Here is a 7,932-nt window from a genome sequence, read left to right as displayed (position 1 = left end):
AAGCATGTTATCCTAGAAAATTGGGAGGCAGAGCTTGAGGAAGCAGGGCTTAAGGTCAGCTTGGGCAAAAGAAGTTTGATTGATTCTACCTTTAGCAAATGATGGAGCGCAGTGTCGCACACCTGCTACCCCAGCTAATGGGCAAGCACGTTGACTGGCCATGGTGGTGTGGGCCTATAAGCCCTGCCAACACAGGGAAACACAAGTGGAAGAATCATGGGTCAAGCTGGCCTGGACATAAAGCAAGAATCTACTTTGAAAATAACCAAGAAATGGAAATGAGAGGTTTCAGGTTATTTTGCTGCGCCCCTGCCCCCGTTTTGTTACTGTTCTTTGATTTCTGTGCTTTTTGTCTTGTACACAAGTTTATCGGTTTTGAGAAGGGTAAGGAGGAACACTGAAATGAAAGGGTAAACAAGTGCAGCAGTGATACTAGACACTGTGTTGAAAATGAACTACATAACTTGAAAGGAAGGAGAGTCAAAAAGAAAAAAAAAACCTGGGAGAAAAGGAGAGAAGAAGTGAGACTGTTCAAAAAGAAATATACTAATTATATGACTTTTGTAACTGTCACCCCTCTGTACATCATCTTTACAATCATCATCGCAAAGAGAATCTCCAAACAGGAGAAACGTTTGCATCCGGATAGGAAAAGTTAGCCTACCCGAGCCTGATTTATATCCCCCTTCTGTTCTTTAGTGGTGATCTGACTTTGGACAGGTTTCTTGGGATGATTTCTCACATGTAAAACAGAAGTATTGGAAGTATAGTTCCATGCTTTGTTTTGAATGGAAATCCAATGAGTTAATGCATGTAATGGATTTACAGGAGTCACTGATAGAGACACTATTATTTATAGGTATGAGCTATTGTTTCTGTCTTGGCTGAGCTCCTGAATTTGAGAGGGAGGAAAAGAACCCCGAAAAAATAGGGGGGGGGTGTTGCATTGCATTCAAACTTTTATGGAACATTAGGTAATGCTAAACAACAATGCAGAAATGTCGAGAGGCTTTATGGGTTGAGAAACAGCATGATTCAGGAATGCAATAGAGAGATGGATGGGCATTCAGGTATAAAAGAACTCAATAGGCATTCTAAAATTTGCTGGGTTACAGAGACCGAAACTTTCTTTAAAAGGCTCATTGATGAAAACAGGAAATTTACAGGATACAAAATAGTGAACCACCAAAATGGAAAGACCTCGTATAAAAGGACTGGCACTGGGCACGAAGATCACTTAAATATAGAATAAGTAAAGGTATTGGAGCAATAATGATTACTTAAATACATGCTGTATTTCGTAACCTAATAAAGGCAAAGACTTTTCCTTTTATGAAGAAAAATAATGACCCAAGTATAATGGACTATGGAATTTGTTTATTAAAATATCAGGAAGTGGAGATGGAAAGGGGAAGGTGTTAACTTTCCTGTTTCCTTATACTAATAGCAGAAAACCCAGAGACGGTAGTTTTTTTTTTCTGAAAAAGAAAACAAAACAATGTTATTTTTGTATAAAAGTAAACCCTACAAAGCTAGTAAGACAAACTCTGCAAATATAACAAAGGAAATACAACTCACAAACAAGAACAAACGTTTCCTAGGAATCGTAGTCTTTGTAGATGAATCGTGATGCAGACTGTGGGTTGGGGGGAGGGGACCCTGCACAGCAAAAGCTTACGGGGAATACAGATGGCACGAATTGTGTGTCCTTTTTTCTCTTTATTGATTCAGTTTATTTTTTGTTAAGGGAAAGGGATACAAGCTAGTATTTTTAAAAACAAAAGGTCTCAGGTATAATCAAAGTGTCCTCCGCACTGAATTCTTTGTCCTTTCCTCCATCTCTTATACTCCATGGTAATCACCCGACAGAATTTGATGGTGTCTGTTAAATTGGGTTTAATGACATTATATCCATAAACAGTGTAGATGTTCATAGTTGGGAGTGTGTGTGTACGTGTGTGTGTGTATGTGTGTGTGTGTGTGTGCATTGACACACACCAGTACTGGGGTTTGACCAGGGCCTCATGGTTTCACACAACGTTCCCACTCAGGATTGAACTCCCACTTGAGCCACACCTCCACTTCTGGGAGATATGTCTTTAATATTGATGAAATGATGCTGTGTCGTGTTTGTTTTTTTCTGCAAGATGTGTTTATTGCCAAACACTCTCCTGTGTTTTCCTTCACCTTTCCTTAGTCTTCAAGTAGGCACATATGTGCAGGGCTTATTTTAAACGGAATGGAAATGGTTGGCTTAAGAGGAAACATCATATTGTGAATACTGCAAAAATCACTCAGTCACTAAATTCAGTGGAAAAGTTGATGGCCTTCCAAAGGGATACATTTCTAGGAAGATATCAAGAAATGATGGCTATTTACTTTAAAAAAAATCTCTTAATCCCACCAACAATGAAGTAGGGTTCCCTTTTGGCCACATCCCCTCCAACAATTGTTATTATTAGTTTTCTTGATATATGACATTCTTGCTGGGGTGAGATGGAATCTCAATGTTGTTTTGATTTGCATTTCCTTTATGGCCAGTGATGTAGAGCATTTTTTCATATGTCTATTGGCCATTCTAATTTCCTCATCAGAGAAGTTTCTTTGTAAGTCTTTAGCCCACTTGATGAGGGGGCTGTTGGTTCTTTGCAGTTTTGTTTTGGAAGAAGGTAATTTTTTTAGTTCTGCATATATTTTAGAGATGAGGCCTTTGTCTGTTGAATGTCCGGTAAAGATTTTCTCCCAGTCTGTGGGCTTTCTGTTTCACTCTGGCAAGCAGTATGGAGATTCCTCAGAAGGCTCAATATAGAACTCCCCTATGACCCAGCAGCCCCACTGTTGGGTATCTATCCAAAAGACCACAAACAAAATCACAGTAATGCCACCAGCACAACAATGTTCATCGCAGCACAATTTGTCATAGCGAGAAGCTGGAACCAACCCAGATGCCCCTCCATAGATGAATGGATCAGGAAAATGTGGTACATTTACACAATGGAATTTTATGCCTCTATCAGAAAGAATGACATTGTTCCATTTGTAAGGAAATGGAAGGACTTGGAAAAAGTTATACTAAGTGAAGTGAGCCAGACCCAAAGAAACATGGACTCTATGGCCTCCCTTATTGGGAATAATTAGTACAGGTTTAGGCAAGCCATAGCAGAGCATCACAAGGCCCAATAGCTATACCCTTAGGAACACATAAGATGATGCTAAGTGAAATGAACTCCATGATATGGAAACAAGTGATATATCACAGTTATAACTACTTTCAACGTCCTATGTGTATGTCTAGTTTCTATTATTGATGATGTTTTGTATCACCTTCCTATGTTTGTACCTACACTATCTCTGTAATCTTATCTGAGTATATTGGAAACCGTGTTTACTGGTATTGGAAGTAGGAAATTCAAAGGGAATACCAAATTCGAGAGACACGGGGTAAAAAAAGAGAAATAACTACAAAAGCAATACTTGCAAAACTGTTTGGTGTAAGTGAACTGAACAACTGGGCGGGGGGGAGGGAAGGGGGGGAGGGAGGGGGGCATGAGGGACAAGGCAACAAACAGTACAAGAAATGTATCCAACGCCCAACGTATGATACTGTAACCTCTCTGTACGTCAGTTTGAAAATAAAAATTTGAGAAAAAAAAAATCTCTTAATCCCAAATAAATAAAAACTACAATTTTTGGATTTGTTTTATCAATGCCAGAAAGCGGGCTTGGTCTCAGGGCCGTGGGCTTTCGTGGGCATATTTCTGCTCAGAGCTGCCCCCCTCTACCATCGCCATCCCGGGAAGTCTTCAGATCCATGGTTTATAATGGCTTGTGCCCGTTATCAAATCCACTTTTCTTTCTAAGGACAAGACCTCCTTATAGTTTTTATTTTTCCAGAGCTGAGGACCAAACTCGGGGCCTTGCACTCCCCAGGCAGGCGCTCTTCCGCTGAGCTAAATCCCCAGCCCCAAGACCTCTTTAATATACTAGTATATTATATAGTAGGGGAATCTGCCATCCCCTTCACCAAGAAGCCCAGTGCCTCCACTTTCCAAAGGTGCTTCTTGGAATACATTAACTCTTGGAAAGGTAACAGCACAACAAACACCGCTTCTTATAATGACAGGAGAGGTGCATGGATTGCTCTTTCAGGAAGTTAGGTTCAATGTTTCAGTGACTGTCACTTCCAATATGAATTGCTACAGTAGGACTATTCAGAGATAAATGGAAATGTGCTATGCATCGCATAGGATTAAGAACAAAGTTTCAGAATACAGCAGTATTAAAACTGAAACTTATTTCCCTCATTTACTGTCTATGTGCCTTTGTCATCCCACAGTTTTTAGAGGGGAAGAAACAATTTCTACTCCCCGACGTTTGCACACACACACACACACACACACACACACACACACACACACACACACACACACACACACACCCCACACCGCATGAGGGCATGGGATAAAAAGTTGTTACACGTTCAAGTTATGTTTGCATTTTTTTAGTACTACATACTCCTAATGTGTTTCGATTATTTGAGACACAAAACATTTTTTCAATTCAAACTAGAATGAGGTTGAACCCAAAATCTGGAAATGAGCATATAGAGAGAATTTCTGCTCAATGATGCTTAAGTATGGCTATGTCAAAGTCCAACGAAAACATCAAACGTAAAACTCAACAGAATAGTATAGTAAATATATAAAGAGAGAATACCAAAAAAGAGAGAATACCATATATAATATCCATAATATAGAATGACACATGTGGTATATTTACCATATACAACATATGGGTACACATATATATATATATACATATATGTATGTGCTCACTTGTATCTGTACATGCAAGTACATACCCACATGAAATCTACACCCATTGGAAACACATGAATAAAATACACATGAACATATATATATATATATTTATGTGTGCTTATATGTGTATATGTGTATGTGAGGGTTTTGTTCCCAAGAAATGAAAAAAAAAATAACACATTTTTTAATGTCAAAATTTGGTTGCATTTTAGGATAGTCATTGTCAATATCTACTGGTTTTATAAATAAGTAAAAGTTCATTTATATGCATATGCTCAGCATTAATAAGTATTAAAAAGTGCTACATGTTTTTCTGGTCATTTCTAGGAAATAGAAAAGACCAGAAATTTAAAAAGAAAGCAAGTTGGGCACCAGTGGCTCACACGGGTAATTCTAACTACTCCGGAGGCTGAGACCTGAGTATACGGTTCAAGGCCAGCCTGGGAAGGAAAGTCCGTAAGACTCTTGTCGCTAATTAACAAATTAACAAAAATGTCAGAAGTGGAGCTATGGCTTAAGTAGTAGAGCACCAGTCTTGAGCAAAAAAATTAAAAGTCAGTGCCCAGACAGTGAGTTCAAGCCCCTGTACTAGTACTGGCACACACCCACATGCACACCCACATATACACCATTATATGTGGGTAACAGTGCCTAAAGTATGTGTTTCCTTAAGCAATCTTTGTTAACAATTCATTAACACTAATTTCTACACTTTTCTTTTCCACTATGTCTGTTTTCTTTTTCACTGAAATTTGATCTAATCTTACTATTTTCTTTTTACTGACATTAGATTTTTCTTTTTTAGTTGAATTTGGTGTAGGGAACGCAAAAGCTATGTTACTCTTTTTTTTTTTTTTTTTCAAATCAATACAGGAAAAACAATTGGAAAACAGACCAAGGTTTTGAGCAGATATTTCATAGAAAATAGCCAGTAAATATGTAAAAAAAACTCTGCATAAACAAACAAAACTCTGCCAAGACAATTGGGAGTTAAGGTGTGGAACAACTATGAACATTCCTGGTTGGAATATGAATGGCTACAGCTTAGAAAATGTTGTGGCCATATATATATGTGTATATATATCCACAAAGTTTATGATTAATGTCCAAAGGATATATACATATATACTAAAAAAATATAGGCTTTAAATCATTCTTAAAAACAAGACAAATATCCTACTGTGACACATGGGAGTAATTGTTGTCATTTATACAATTTGCAGTGGCATCCTACGGTCCTTACGGTTCCTAAGGGGTGAAATGGACAGGCATAATTGTCACTTGCCAACTGGTGACCTGAAGTCCATAGAGCATATGCTGTACTTCTTACATATGGGTTAATGTTACAAAGGCTTATAAATCACCTCCGTGCATATGGTCGTGGGTGAATCCTAGAGTCACAGTGGGTATCTAAGGCTTTATGTGATATGGCCAAGGGCAGAACTTGACGTGGATCTTCTGACTCAAAATTGTACTCTTCTCGTAACTCTCTTACTGCTCCATACTTCCTCGTTCTGAGGATGACTGAGTCTCAAGGAGAGGTGCAACACGTCAAAACCACACAACGAACGAGGTACTATCTGCCTGTACCCAGATTCCTGCCATGCCACGGGGCCTTGCCTCCAGTTATAGACGAGCAGCGAACCATCCGTGCTGGAAGAGTTAAATCTCAGGATGGCTTGAGATGGGGGTAGTTCAAAGCCCTTGCCAATAACTCTTTATTATGGGTAGCATTTCCAAAGCAAAATTACAGCATGTTAGAAAGTGAGGGGGGCAAATTACTGGTGATGTCATGAAAGTCATCGCTGTTAATGAGTATTTTACTCAAGGGATTGTCTGATGCCAATTTGACAGGAATGAAGGAACTGCTTTCTGTGAATCTATTTGGATTATTTACAAGGCAAGCTGAACGCTGTAAAGGCGTAATGTAAGAAAACGGCAGATCAGAGTTTGCGTGCAATGAATGCAAGGATGTCAGGAAGGAAAACGTAGCACTCTATTCTGTAATGGTGTTTTGACAGGAGTTCAACAAGCTCATATTTAAAAGATTGCATTTCCCCTAAAATAAAGAGGAAGTAAATAGGTAAAATTTAAAATTCTTTAAATGTGCTTTTCTATCCAACGTGAGAATAAGACGGCCATTAGTCGAGAGTTTTCATTTCAATGTAACTTATCGTGTAGTGGATGAAAGAAAACTACTAGCAGCAGTCACGGAGATGACAGCTTATTCTGTGATATTGGTCATCATCTAGGACTCAGACCTCTGCGTTTCCTCTCCCTTCCAACTCATCTCTTTGTTTTCTGCTGCCCATTAATATCTTCCCCAGAGAGTGAGATGTACCCGTCTTCTATTAGTCACGTGGATAATTGTACGTATTGGCGTGGTAGAAAGAGGAGAGAAAAATTGTATTAGTAGGTAGTATAGAAAAGAGAAAAGTATATGAAAAGATGACTAAAACTGTAAAAAATAATACATATGGGTTCGCATGTATCTACACAGTCTTGGATCCAGGTGAGCAATGGGCTACTCTACTCACCGTGAGCAGCCTGGCGAGGCGATACCCCAAGGAGATTGTCTGAAACCCTTGACTTGCCAGAGAAGCTGGACAAAACATAACCCATGTGGAACCACGCAGCATGGCTTTCAAAGATCTAATATATATATATAGAGAGAGAGAGATTAGATTAGATATATAAATATATATATATATTAGAATATATATATATATATATATCATATGTAGTCTTGCATCTGAAATGCAGGGGTGGAGACCCAAACAGCCAAGACACAGCTATGTTCATGATGACGGCGATGAACCATGTAGGTTAGAGCAGCCTCGAGGTGGCCACCCGGGAGGGGAGCCCACACTCGCTCATCTCATGACAGCCATCTTGAGTTTGTTAATGGTTATATTTCGGAACTTAATGTTTTGTGAATGAAAGCAGATGTCACCGTGGGATTTGCTGGTGAGCAGACACCCACAAGGAATGTGCCTGCGTTTCTCGGCCATGCCATGCCCATGTAGCACCCAAGATGCCCTTCCCGCGTAGGATTCCTCTGGACTCGCAACACTGGGAAGCCCAGCCGGGTGCGATGTGAGTACCAGGGAAG

The sequence above is a fragment of the Perognathus longimembris genome, chromosome 8 (genome assembly GCF_023159225.1).
Source record: "Perognathus longimembris pacificus isolate PPM17 chromosome 8, ASM2315922v1, whole genome shotgun sequence".
NCBI lineage: Eukaryota > Metazoa > Chordata > Mammalia > Rodentia > Heteromyidae > Perognathus > Perognathus longimembris.
The sequence above is the reverse complement of the archived record's forward strand: the minus strand, read 5'-3'. Positions refer to the sequence as shown.